Below are 14,425 nucleotides of genomic sequence, written 5' to 3'. Positions count from 1 at the left end.
ACTATCACTCAAAGTTGGATGTGACTCACAAGATACAAAAGGTTGGGACCTCTGAGGAAAGCATCCTTGGTGTACTCCAAAGGGGGAGTGAGGGGGAAATCGGCCAACAGTTGTCCAAAGTCCTATCACGCCTATGATGTCACACCATCATTGGCAATAACTCATTTTAGTGATTTTTTTCCCGCTAATGGTTTCTTGTGTAAAGCTACCTTTTCATCTGAGCAAAGCCCCGGAACTAAAGGGACTTTAACTAATCATACTAGTGAGGACAGTGGAGTCCTGGACACCCAGATCACATCCAGGATGTACTACTAGATAGGAGGGACATTCACACCAGCGTATGCTCATTTGGGCACTCTTCAATGCAGCGTTTTCATGGAACGAATGATGCGTGTGTAACCGCGTATATTACTGTAATTTCTCCACCTGCAGCGCATATTCATTCGCATGAAGCAAACAAGATGCATCACTTGAAATGTCTAATTAGTTTCAGATGGGTGCTTTTTCCAGAGGACTTAGGCCGCAGAATCCGGAAAACAAATCCACATGTTTTAATTGAGGTGCGGACGCCCATGCTTCCCCATGAGTGGCTTGAACTACAGATATTCTGTGTGGGTTCCCCGCGTGAATTCCGCAAATTAAATTCGCCCGTGGACATTGAGCCTAAGGCATTAAGCCCTATCAGCTGAAAGTACATTAATTTAAGTGACAATAATTGCCCCCACATAGGTGTCCATGACTTTTAAATGTTTCCTTTTGTAATAAACCTTTTGCTGTATCTCACACACTCCTGTGATGTCATAACTCACATCAGCGTCTGAAGTTCCATCCAGAGGCTCCATCACTGATTCCAATGAAAATCCGAGACACAATAGTACAACATTCTGTGCTGTCGTGTCTGGGAAAATGACAGACATGGAAACTGTGCAGCCCCCAGTATACTGTCAATGGGTGCCGATAGGTATGGAGGACCGGGGCGTAACAAAATGCTCCAAGGTTGTCATCAGTACGTCTCTATTACACCTGGTCTTATGCATGGGGCCATTCAGTACTACACTTATGCAGTGACCCAGATACTGCTAGGTGTTGGTACAATTCTGGGAGGACGGGGTGAAATAGATACATGTTTCAGGATTTACATGTTATGATGGGTCAATATTTGTAATATCCTTTTTGTAAGGCCTGAACAAATGGAGTTGGTGATGGCAGAAGCAAGGAGTTTAGGGCAGAGGGGCAGAGTAGCCCAGTGATTCAGCACTAGAGATGAGCGAACGTACTCGTAATGAGTACTTACGCACCCGAGTACCGCCATTTTCGAGTACTTCAGTACTCGTGCGTAAAGATTCGGGGGGCGGGGAGAGGCGCGGCGGTGCGGGGGGTAGCAGCGGGGAACAGGGGGGAGCCCTCTCTCTCTCCCTCTCCCCCCCACTCCCGACTGCTACCCCCCGTGCCGCCACGGCGCCCCCCGAATCTTTACGCGCAAGTACTGCTGTACTCGAAAATGGCGGTGCTCGGGTGCGTATGTACTCGTAACGAGTACGTTCGCTCATCTCTATTCAGCACCTGTCTAGCCCCTAAGCTTTATGCTGCTGGGAGGACCCAAAAGTAACTTTTCAGTTCTAGAACCTTCAGATGTAGCTGATGGAAGGACAGGTGCGGCCAGAAGTGCAGAGAGCTGGTTGAGGGACGGCTACATGCAGCCTCACCCCAGTGATGGGTGCCACATACAATGCTAAAGTCTTTCCCAGGGTCCCGGGGACAAATCTGGACAAGCAACATGGGACTCTTAGTAGGAAAAGCGGCATCTCCAGCCACCAAGCTGTGGACCCGGATGGATGGAAATGGACTGGATGGAACATCTTGTTTGCCTGAAGCTTCAATAAAAAGTAAGTTTTGCTGATACTACAGTATTAGGCCTAGTGCCCGCGGCCGTGACGGGCTCTGCAAGCGGAATTTCGCAGAGGAGTCCTTTGTGGCGCCCCGCAGAGACCCCATACTTACCTCCAGATCTGCTGCCTGACGACCCGCATGACGCTCCTGCGCGCATGCGCAGTAGATCGCATGACGCGCCAGCCGAGTCATATGACGCGGTGGGCGGGGAAGCGTTTTCACGCTTTATTCCGCTGTGGGAATTAGGCCTTACGCACAGCATTAGCTTTTTGTTCTTCTTAGGAAAACATGTTTATTGAATGTATCTTATTGATTTAGAAGGAGTTTGCCCCTGGATTGAATGGGCCAGTATGACTTGGCTTGGATTATATGACAGTTCTGCCCAAACAGAGTCATAGGTGGGACCATGCTGGGACTTGTAGTGTCTCAAAACGTCTACCCTATTCCCTATCTGTTAATGAATTGTAGTCATGCTGGGATTTGTAGTACCTCCAGAGTTCTACCCCCTGCTCCACTGTACATTTATTGTAGTCATGGTGGGATTTCTAGTGCGTCCTCAATTCTATCCTGTTCTACCCTATGTTAGTTGTAGTTATGCTGAGATTTGTAGTGCCTCAGTGGTTCTCCCCATGCCCCACTGTACACTAATTGTAGGTATGATGGGATTTGTAGTCCCTCCACAATTCTACCTTCTTTCACTGTTTAGTTATTGTAGGCATGCTGGGACTTGTAGTGCCCCGGTGGTTTTACCCTGTTCCACTGTATATGTATTGTGGGCACAGCAAGAACAATGGGGGGAGATTTATCAAAGTGATGTGAGGCGGTTTTGATATAAAACGCCTAGCATGTTGGCAAGCATGATATCGGGCTGTGATTTATGGCCTGTGTGAAGTTAGCCTTACGGCTTAAACAGATGAGTGCTTTTGCTCTTTTTAGCATGCAGGAACATCCCATGCACATAACACGGACAGTGGAACCCACTGACTACAATGAGTTCCTTCTCACTTCTTTTTTTGGCGCTCGCTGTTTTCACGGGTTCAAAATAATAGGACCTGCTGTAACTTGTGCTAAACGCTGCGCATAACCTCGATCACCGGCATCGAGTTAAGTCAATTAGTCATTTAAATCATGCCGGGGTGATTTCCATGCAAGATTGTGACGGGGCAAACGTATTGCAATTAGCGCTACTTTGTTTAAGACCTTAAGGCTATAGTACTCTTAGTGCGAAAGTACTTGAATGCCGCGAGCTAACTAAGGATGCGGCACATGACTGGGAACAGGTACAGCAGGGGTTAAGTAGAGCGAGCAAAAGGGGGGTGGAGTTTAGACAGGAAGAGAAAGGGTGGGGGGGAGCGGAAGGAGCTCAGTCGTGAGACAGGAAGAGACGGGAGAAGACTGGAGAAGAGACAGCAGCAGAAAGAAGATTGCAAAGGGCGAAAAGCGTTTCCAGAAGAGAGGAGAAGAAGTGCGGAAAAGGGAAGGAGTATCCAGCAGAAGAGGAGAAGCGGCGAAGAAATACCTGCAAGCGGCGTGGAAGAGGAGAAGGCAACCGCGTCCGGCGATCCAGAAGTCCCAAGATCGGATGATGGAGGAGCTGCGAGCCCAGATTCGGGAGGCGATCCAGACGGACGGCGCGGAATGGCTGGAGGAGATCCTCGCAAGCTGCAGATCGGGGTCGGAGTCCGGAAGGCCAGTCGGGCCGGCAGCAGCGTTACCGGCGGCTGCCGAGGGAGCGGAACAGCTGGGGGATGCCGGGCGAGGCCGCCCGAAGAGAAGACGGAACCCCCCTGCGAGGCTCAGTCCGAGCCCCGCCGCCAAGAGGGTCGGCCGCAGGAGCGGCCGCAGCGGAGAGATGTTGCAGGGCGCGGGACGCGCCATGAGGGCGGAGGCGCGAAATTCGAATCGCGCGGCGGTTGGAGCGACCGCGGAGGAGCAGCGGGAACAGCCGGGCGGCAGTCCGCAAAACAGCAGAGGGGCACCGGCAGCATCAAGCAGGGGCTCCGGGTCCAGGAGCCAGCGCGCAGTCGGGCGCACGGCAGCAGGAGACACCGGCAGCATGGAGCAGCAAGGGAGGCACGTGCCACGTGCAGACGCATGGCGGGAAGGCAGGCAAGATGGCGGCAGAACAAGGCAGCAGCGCCAGGTACCGGGGAGGAGGGGGGGAGGAGCGTCCTCAGAGGGCCAGGTGGCCAGGCACTTAAATCCATTACCCGGGAAGTATAACCCTGGGGGGGGGAGGGATAGGGGATACAGCCCGGCCACCAGCTCTACCGGCAGTGCAGCCACCAGGGCAGGGAGCGCTCAGGGAGTTAGGGAAAGTGGGGAGATTATAGGAGAAGCGGGGATCCCATTTGTTTCCCTTGTCCCGGAGGGTCCATCGGCCGGGTCTTATGCGAGTCACCCTATACATGAGCAACGACATAGCCGGTATGTAAATTACATCCCGCCCGCTGGCACCGGGTACATAGTCAGCACCCAGACCCGTGAGCATAGCGGTCGCGCGGCTCACAGATATCACCTTCCACAGCAGCAAGCGATAGCGCCCCCTAGCTCACAGAGACTTTGTTATGTCAACCCACGTTTCGTGGTGGCAACATCGTCAGGTGGGGGGGATTCCTCACAGGGCTACGCCAGTCGCGCAAGCGGCAACAGGCAAGGTTTGGGTGCCAAGCGTAGGCAACGCGAGAGAGCTAGGAGGGCAAGGTATCAGCAAAGGCGTGAGAATGAGCTTGCGAGAGTAGGAGCGCAAGCAAGCGAGAGCATAAGGAGGCCGAGCGGAGAGTCTCTGGGCGACGGATCCAGGAGTCCAGGTGTGCGGCACCACCAGGATACTTACCGCCATGCGGAACCTCCGCCAACACCTTCAACAAACAGGCACAACATACGCCACAGGAGGCGGGATACACCCCCGGGACGGCCAGAGCGGGGCCACCTTATGATAGCGGGAGGATATGCGACAAACGACGCTCCGCATGTGAGTTCGCGGCAGCCATCGAGCAGCAGAGGCAGGAGCCCTGGGAGAAGGACGGCAGGGACCTCGCCCTTGGCGATGCCGGAGGACGGTCGTGCCGGTGAGTCAGACTGTTTAAATGCTTGGAAAAATGTAATGGATCCCGCCAAGGTGGCGGAGAAAAACGATTTGGTTTTAGTATTAAAATCGGTTTTGAGTAAAATGGATAAAAAAGAGGTTTTATCGGTGTCCTGTGGATCCCCGGGGGGCGCGGGCCCACCCGTGGGGCAGGAGGGTGGCTTAACAGCCGGAGGTGAAGTGGACCCGATGGAAGGGTTGAGATACGCAGACTCGTTGTTCTGCGGGGTTGCCCCCTTGGGGGTCGGTGTGTCGGATGATCTTCTCGATAAGATCCGGAAAGGTGTTTATGTGGACATTTGGTCTCTGTTGTCTCCGGACCATGTGACGGTGGATAAAGAGAGGGTGTCGGATCGTGTGGATAAAAAATCGAAGGTCGCTAAGACTTTCTGTAATTGGGTTCAAGCGTTTACGGTTTTGGCGTACGTTACATGCCAACAGTACCCTAAGAAAGGTCCCGAGATGTTGGTCTATCTTAACACCATTTTCAGTGCATATAAGTTGCACGGAGGCACCGCGTGGTGGCGCTACGACGAGGACTTTCGTCGGCGCGTGTCGGGTACGGCCGTGAGTTGGGCGACAAAAGCGACCGATGTATGGTTGCAACTCATTTTAGCCCAACGCCCGCAAAAACCTACCTTTCAAGGGGGGGCCGCGGGGGGCGGGCAACAGCCCCCTGCGGCCTCTCCGCGGCAAAACGGGTCATGCTGGCTCTATAATGAGGGCCACTGTCGGTTTTTCGCGACGTGCAAGTTTAGGCACGAATGTTCGGTCTGCGGAGGACAACACTCCGCGGTGCGCTGCTTCAAAAAACAGAGACTGCCAGTCACCGGGGGCGGTGCCAGTGGAGCACCGAACCCCGGTGAAAAGCAAGTACCTCTTCCAGTGGCTCGACAGATACCACAGGAGGGAGGAAGCAAGAATCCTTAGGCAAGGTTTTACCGACGGTTTTTTAATCCCCTTTTCATTTCAACCTTCTTCCACCTTGTGCGCAAATTTAAAGTCGGCCCTGGATAATATAGTATTGGTAAGAGAAAAGGTCAACAAAGAGGTGTCGGCGGGCCGCATGGCGGGCCCCTTCGACGAACCACCGTTCGCGAACTTGCGGGTCTCACCGTTGGGGCTAGTCCCTAAGAAAGAGGCGGGCAAGTTCCGATTGATCCATCATCTATCCTTCCCAAAAGGGGAGTCGGTAAATGATGGCATTACAAAGGAACAAGCATCGGTGGTTTATGCGTCATTTGATCAGGCGGTCGCTTTGGTCAGAGCAGCGGGTAAGCGGGCACAGTTAGCGAAAGCCGACATTGAGTCGGCTTTTCGGCTACTTCCAATTCACCCTGAGTGTTTCCACTTGTTGGGTTGCAAGGTAGATAATCAGTTCTTTTATGATATGTGTCTGCCGATGGGCTGCTCGATTTCGTGCTATTACTTCGAGCTTTTCAGTTCATTCCTGGAATGGATGCTCAGGTTCGAAACGGGCATCACATCGGTGACGCACTACCTTGACGATTTTCTGTTTGTCGGTACGGAGGCATCGGGCACCTGCGAGTTTTTGTTACGCACATTTCGGTCATTGATGCAGGAGGCGGGGGTCCCGTTGTCTGAGGAAAAGACCATGGGCCCGGTGACAAGGTTAACGTTCCTAGGAATCGAGATCGACACCGAGGAAATGGTTTTTAGATTACCGATCGAAAAAATTGCCCGCCTCCGGCAGACGGTTAACGATGTCGTACGGTGTAAAAAAGTTACGCTGCGCCAAATACAGGTCCTCTTGGGTTTATTGAACTTTGCGTGCAAAGTGATACCCATGGGTCGCGTTTTTTCACGGAGGCTGTCGCTAGCGACGGTGGGTGTAAAGGAGCCGCATCATTTTATTAGAGTCACGCCCGGGATTCGAGGGGATTTACACACATGGAAAATCTTCTTGGAAGCGTTCAATGGGCACGTGGTGTGCCCTAAGGAAGAGTGGTCGGGTACAGGTCTTAGCCTGTCCGCGGACGCTGCAGGGTCTACCGGATTTGGGGTTATTTTCCGGAACCACTGGTGCAGGGAACCATGGCCAGTATCCTGGATAACTAAGCGGTGGAATCAAAACATTACTTTATTGGAGTTTTTCCCGTTGGTGGTGGCTGTGGAACTATGGGGTGAGGAGTTACAAGATCACAAAGTGTGTTTTTGGTCTGATAATGCTGCGGTGGTGCACATTATTAATCGGCAGTCTTCATCTTCCCCACCGGTGTTGGCACTCGTGAGACATGTGGTCTTGAGATGTTTACAGCGTAATATATATTTACGGTCAAAGCATGTGCCGGGATATAAAAATGTGGCAGCTGACGCGCTCTCTCGTTCGCAGATGGAGCGGTTCAGAGAGCGGCACCCTCAGGCGGATGCGTTGGGAGTACGCTGCCCGCTTTTCTTGTGGGATCTGGCAGAACAGAGCTGCTGAAGCTTGTCGAGTCATCCGTGACAGTGGGAACCTGGAAAAACTATAATGCGGTGTGGAAAAAATGGTTGTGTTGTACGGATGGCAGGGTAGCTGGGGGCGAGAGGGCCCGGTCAGCTACCCTGGATATGTTAGCGTCCCTACGGGCGGGACGGGCGTCGGTGGATGCGGCGAAAAAGCATCTTGCGGGCGTCGCTTTTTTGCTAAAGTTGCACGGGTTCAGAGACGTGACAAAAGAGTTCGTTTTTCGCCAGATAGTGCGCGGGTGGAAGAAAGAAAAGGCCGGCTCGGATGCCCGCCGCCCGATTACTTACCGGTTGTTGTGCAAGTTATTGGACACTTTGGAGGTCACGTGCTGCAACGGGTACGAGGTTTTACTGTTTAGGACGGCGTTCTTGCTGGCATTTTTTGCGGCGCTCAGGATCGGCGAGTTAGTCCCGAAGAGCAAGTTTATGCCGGGAGGTCTTATGTTTGACGATGTGGTAACGGTAGACGACGGGATACGGGTCAGGATTAAAAAATCAAAAACCGACGTTTTCGGTAGAGGTGAGTGGGTGCCGATCTCGCGGCTAGGCGCCGTTTGGTGCCCAGTAGATACGGTAGCCAGTTACATGGCAATAAGGCCGGCGGGGGAGCAGTTTTTGGTTCACGCATCCGGCCTCCCCCTCACCAGGTTTCAGGTAACGGCGGGGTTAAAATCGGCTTTGAGGTCTGTGGGCCTCGATCCGAAGGAATTCGGAACCCACTCCTTCAGAATCGGTGCGGCCACGTCGGCAGATGCGGGTGGAATGAACGAAGACGGGGTAAAACGGCTTGGGAGATGGAAGTCCCAGGCATATAAGTCTTATGTGCGACCCGATCTGGCGGTGCGAGATTTAAGTTAGGGTCAAAAGGCCCCTCGTTTTTCTTTAAATGTGAGGCAGTGTCCTTCAAGTTGGTTGCCCTTGTTTTGTTTTTTCTTGTTTTTTATTTGCAGCAGCAGAACCGTGGAAGGTACACATAGTCGGGCATTCCTATATTCACTGGGCACAAAGGAGGGCAGCAGTACGCCCGTTGGGATCGGAGCTAGGCCTACCCGGAACATCCGTAACCTGGCACGGAGTCCGGGGGCTAAGATGGCCCGACATGTGGAAGCTTGTGGTGGACATAGCCAGAAGTACCCCCCGGAAAGTGGTGTTGGTGGTTCACGCCGGGGGGAATGATCTCGGGAAAGCAAAGACACGAGACCTGTTGGTCATCATGAAACAGGACTTACTGCGTTTTCAGGAATGTTTTAATGGATGCATCATCGTGTGGTCTGACATTGTCGCGAGGAGGCTCTGGAATGGAGCAAGGAGCCTGGAAGCGGTGGACAGAGCCAGGAGGCTGATCAACATGCGGATGTCGCAGTTTGTTCACTCTATCGGAGGGGTGGCGGTGCGCCATTGGGAGCTGGAAGAGAAGGAAAAGGGGGCATTGAGGAGGGACGGTGTTCACCTCAATGAGGTAGGGTTGGATACGTTCCTATCCGGCTTGCAGGATGGGGTCGAGAAAGCTTTAGCTCGGGTTGGTGGGGTGGGGACGGAATGAGCCGTAGTAACGCGGCACATCCCGTGTGGCCCGGATTTTTTGTCCATGCTGTGAGGAAGTAGAGGAGGGTTTGCAAGCCGAAGGAACGGGGCTTACAAACGTCCTCAGTGGACTGTTTATGGACTTTAAAGTTTTAGCATACGGACAGCATGGACGGTTTTTTCTATAAAGTTTTTCAATAAAGTTTTTTGATATTCGTTAATAAATAAAAGCTGTGGCCTACCCCACAATTGGCAGAAACAAGAAGTTGTAAGTATTGGTTATTTAGTAGATAAGTGAGCGGGTAAAGGATTGTGAGTGTTCCCAGTCTTGAATGCCGCGAGCTAACTAAGGATGCGGCACATGACTGGGAACAGGTACAGCAGGGGTTAAGTAGAGCGAGCAAAAGGGGGGTGGAGTTTAGACAGGAAGAGAAAGGGTGGGGGGGAGCGGAAGGAGCTCAGTCGTGAGACAGGAAGAGACGGGAGAAGACTGGAGAAGAGACACCCGCCCACCCGCCCTGGAGGGATAGGGGAGAGGTGGGATGGTTATGAAGGACTATCGTTGGAAGTTGTCACAGCTGTTTTTGGCCCGGATTTTTTGTCCATGCTGTGAGGAAGTAGAGGAGGGTTTGCAAGCCGAAGGAACGGGGCTTACAAACGTCCTCAGTGGACTGTTTATGGACTTTAAAGTTTTAGCATACGGACAGCATGGACGGTTTTTTCTATAAAGTTTTTCAATAAAGTTTTTTGATATTCGTTAATAAATAAAAGCTGTGGCCTACCCCACAATTGGCAGAAACAAGAAGTTGTAAGTATTGGTTATTTAGTAGATAAGTGAGCGGGTAAAGGATTGTGAGTGTTCCCAGTCTTCTCATCCCTTGGCGTCTCTCACTGACATATACATCTCTAGCTGTTCCTCTCTAATTCCTCCTGGCAGCAGGAAGGCATTTGGCATTTCTCTTATTTAATCAGCATCATCTTACATTTTATTACTTGTGATGTGACGCTAAGTACAACATCATATTGGCCGTAGGCCCGACCTTAAATGGCCTGTAGGAGCAGCGTCCTCACTTATGGGGCACGTAAAATACATCAAAGATGATCCTAAAGTCCAGAGGTTACACATTTCTTAAATCATGTTGTGTCACGCTAATCTGTACTGCTGCTCCGGCCCGTGGCTTACTGCGCCATTACACTTACCGTGCGTTAACACTTCATAACCTCATATACGGTACGCTTGTGTTACAACTTATGTGCTGTATATTACCCATCCACATAATATCACATCACACTTTGTCTATTAACCCTTGTCGCTTAAAACCACAAAAAGGTGCCATACACTGGCGTAACTGTAGGGCAGTGATGGTGAACCTTTTAGAGACAGAGTGCCCAAATTGCAACCAAAACCCACTTATTTATCGCAAAGGGCCATTATGTCAGGGGGCGGGGCTTATCATGACGTATGATTTTTACCTCTGTCGTTATAAAAAGGACAGGGCCGCTTCAAAATAGGCAGAGTGCAGATTTTGACTGCTTTTTGGATGCGGAAATGCTACAGAATTTGCCACAGAAATTTGCGTTGAGGACATTCTACAGCATTTCTGCCACGTGTAAACATACTACAGCGGTAATAGTGACCCCCACGGCAGCCGCACTGGTAACAGTGACCCCCCCCCCCCGCGCGGTACAATTGCCCCAGCGACAATAGTGACACTCCACAGCGGCCCCCAGCAGTAATAGTGACACCGCACAGTGGCCCCCAGTAGTAATAGTGACACCCCACAGCGGCCCCAAATAGTAATAGTGACACCGCACAGTGGCCCCCAGTAGTAATAGTGACAACCTACAGTGGCCTCCAGTATTAATAGTGACATCCCACAGCGGCCCCAGTAGTAATAGTGACATCCCACAGCGGCCCCAGTAGTAATAGGGACATCCCACAGCGCCCAAGTAGTAATAGTGACATCCCACAGTGGCCCCAGTAGTAGTAGTGACATCCCACAGCGGCCCCTGTAGTAGTAGTGACATCCCCCAGCGGCCCCAGTAGTAGTAGTGACATCTCCCAGCGGCCCCAGTAGTAGTAGTGACATTCCACAGCGGCCCCAGTAGTAGTAGTGACATCCCACAGCGTCCCCAGTAGTAGTAGTGACATCCCACAGCGGCCCCAGTAGTAGTAGTGACATCTCACAGCGGCCCCAGAAGTAGTAGTGACATCTCACAGTGGCCCCAGAAGTAGTAGTGACATCCCACAGCGGCCCCAATAGTAGTAGTGACATCCCACAGCGGCCCCAGTAGTAGTAGTGACATCCCACAGCGGCCCCAGTAGTAGTAGTGACATTCCACAGCGGCCCCAGTAGTAGTAGTGACATCCCACAGCGGCCCCAGTAGTAGTAGTGACATCTCACAGTGGCCCCAGTTGTAATAGTTACATCCCACAGTGGCCCGAGTAGTAATAGTGACATCCCACAGTGGTCCGAGTAGTAATAGTGACACCCCACAGTGACCCCAGTAGTAATAGTGACACCCCACAGCGACCCCAAATAGTAATAGTGACACCCCACAGCGGCCCCAAATAGTAATAGGGACACCCCACAGCGGCCCCAAATAGTAATAGGGACACCCCACAGCGGCCCCAAATAGTAATAGTGACATCCCACAGTGGCCCCAGTAGTAATAGTTACACCCCACAGCGGACCCCAGTAGTAATAGTAAAGTGCCTTAAAATCCGTTTTTATTAAATATTAGATAAAAATTCTTGGTCACAAACTATTAAGACACACAGACAGATAAAACACAACAATTGTATCCACATGTATTTCACTGAAGAGCCCAATAAATTCTAATGGGATGCCTCCTAGTGTGAGTACAAGGCAAACTCTATAACTAGGATACCCGCTTGCCCAAATCATCCCGTGTGGTCATAACTCATGATACTGGACAGTCATTCACTAATGTACGTATATCTACTCTTGATAGGTTATTCTAGTCCCATCCAGCCCAACCGCTAAAATAGTGGATATCTCAATGGCTTATCCTCTCAATCGAAGACCCATCTAGAATAGTCAATGGATTTCATTACTGCTTTAAACCAGCAATAACTGAGAAAAATAGCTTGATGAAAGAGCATAGATAGATATCTGGTTATGGATCACACCTTAGGGAAGAATCCCACCAGAATGTGGTCAAAGTAAGAATTGTAGGTTTACATACGAAAAAGGTTCAATACATTTCAGTTGGACGTCCAACTCTTTAGGACGCTAGATAGATCCGGGACAATACCCCTCTAAGCTTAACTAGCTATAGGTCTTGTGGGGCCACCACTCCACCATCAGGGCTGGCGGCCATGCCTTGTTCTCTATTCATCTCTTTGACTAGTGAAGCTTAGAAGGGTACTGTCCACCACAAGAACTATAGATAGTTGAGCTTAGTGGGGTATTGTCCCCGATATATTTCTGTCTTTGCAATCTTGTGGGGTACTGTCCCCCACAAGAACCACAGCCTGTTAAGACTAGATATACAAGCAATCAAGTCGTCTCAAGATTATCTTGAAGCCACAGCTACTATCTAGGTTACTCTTGTTGCGCTTAGAGGGGTATTGTCCCTGATTTTATCCCTGTGCCTGGCCGGTGACCCATGTAGCTGTCAGTGCAGACGGCCTTCTATCCTGTAAATATTTCGGACGGTTAGCCAAGGAACATGCGCAGTACAGGCCCTCCCATGTTGTCGCTAGGCAATGACGCAAATGCCTCAACCCTTCTGCAATGGTCATTGCAGAAGAGCCGTGGGACAGGCAGCTTCCATTGACTTTGATGGAAGCCATCCCTGCTCAGCGCACACTAAAATAGAACCTGCTGCGATTTTCCGCTTGTGGGCAGGAAAATGTGCTTTTGCATATCATGTAAATGGCAGCTATTTGCTGGGTATTCCGGCAGCGAACGCCAGCCCCGGATTACGCTGTGCAAATCTGGTCATGTGCGGGCCGCCTTACGTAGCATATCACGCATCTGCTTGTGTATTGTACGCAATGACTTATAGGGGGACCTTTAGTGTGCAAATGCTGTGTGTTTTTTATGTGAATACAATGCGAGCGCAAAATTTAGAGATGTGAATGAATCCCTTAAAATCAATGGGTTCTATTCTCTGCGTATTGCCACATGGTAGCCAGGAGCAGAGGCATTTTAAATTTCCCGGGCCACGAGCTGCTCTGTGCATGTGCCCAATGAATGACATTGGGCGCTCGTGCGCAGAAGGGGTCTGCAGGTCCTGGAAGACCAGGACATCACGGAGGACCCGGGGTGAGTATTTTCACCTTCTCCATGGATCCGATCCATGAGTGCAGGTGAAACTTGAACTTTTTAAAAACTTTTTCGTGATCGCCGCTATCCATTGCATAAGCGGGGATCACTGGCCTGGGGAACAGTCACCGCGGTCCCCGGTGACATCTCCTGGTTCCTGACTACCTTCAGGAGCTAAGAGCCAGAAGATTTAAAATTTGCCGGGGCTCCTAGCCTTCTGCAAATAACCGTGACGTCATCCGTCTGGCACGCATGGGCAGAAGGCTAGTGTCTAGTCCTCGAGGACCAGATCAGCGGGGGGCAGTGCGGAGGACGGGGTAATAATTCTCAGCTGCCCCATGGATCCTATCCATGAGGGCCGCTGAATCTATTTAACTTTTTAAAAACATGTTTGCATTTTAATGCGATCGTCGATACCCACTGGATAGCGCTGATTGCATTGCCGGGGTGGACTGCCCGCAGTCCAAGATGACAGCTCCATGCTGTCAGCTACCTGTGGGCACCAACAGCATGGAGCTGTCACGTCCATAGCCCACGTGGCTTCAATCCCTGCAAGACACATGTTTTTATGTCCTCGGGGATTAAAGCCCACTTTGCTAGGACGTAAAAACACTATGGGCTGGTCACTAAGGGGTTAAGAATTACAATTTAACCTAAACCCTTCCCTTACTTGTCATACTAAGAAATGTGACAATTTATGTCTTCAGCACAGGAATCAACACTTCACTCATTTCCATCATCCAGGAGCATAGAGAAAACTAAGCCATTTGTCAGCGCTGAGGTTTTTATTTTTTCCCTTTTGGGTTGTTGCATTACTATGTGTTTTTGCTTGTTTTACCCTCCTAGAAGCAAAAGAAACATGGAGAAGTATGATGTAGTATCTGGCAGGGATCCATGGCAGCTGTGGGTGGTAAACTGGTACTAACAAGCTTTTACTGTGCAGTAAAAGCCCACAAGGAAGCCCGTAGCACTGGCACCTCCGAGGACTCACATATGTACATGGCTGAGTGTGCTTGGCAAGTTTAGGGCTTATTTGGCGTATATCAGTTGGGTTTTCACGCCCAAATGGTCTATGCTGTCCCTCTCTGCAAGGGGAGGACGGGACGGAGCTTGTGCACTGAGCTCCTGCTCCCTCTCCATCTCTCGCCATTGTTTGCAG

At 51.1% G+C, this 14,425-nt stretch overlaps 1 long non-coding RNA gene across 1 annotated transcript; it reads left to right on the top strand.

The window, feature by feature from the left end:
* Positions 1-4,160: 4,160 nt before the first annotated feature.
* LOC136625644 (uncharacterized) lies at positions 4,161-9,776 on the top strand. Its single transcript, XR_010792562.1, has 2 exons — positions 4,161-4,961; positions 8,398-9,776. It is a non-coding gene; the product is annotated as an uncharacterized lncRNA (long non-coding RNA).
* The last annotated feature ends 4,649 nt before the right edge of the window (positions 9,777-14,425 follow it).

Source organism: Eleutherodactylus coqui, chromosome 4 (genome assembly GCF_035609145.1).
Source record: "Eleutherodactylus coqui strain aEleCoq1 chromosome 4, aEleCoq1.hap1, whole genome shotgun sequence".
Lineage (NCBI taxonomy): Eukaryota > Metazoa > Chordata > Amphibia > Anura > Eleutherodactylidae > Eleutherodactylus > Eleutherodactylus coqui.
The sequence above is the reverse complement of the archived record's forward strand: the minus strand, read 5'-3'. Positions and strand labels throughout refer to the sequence as shown.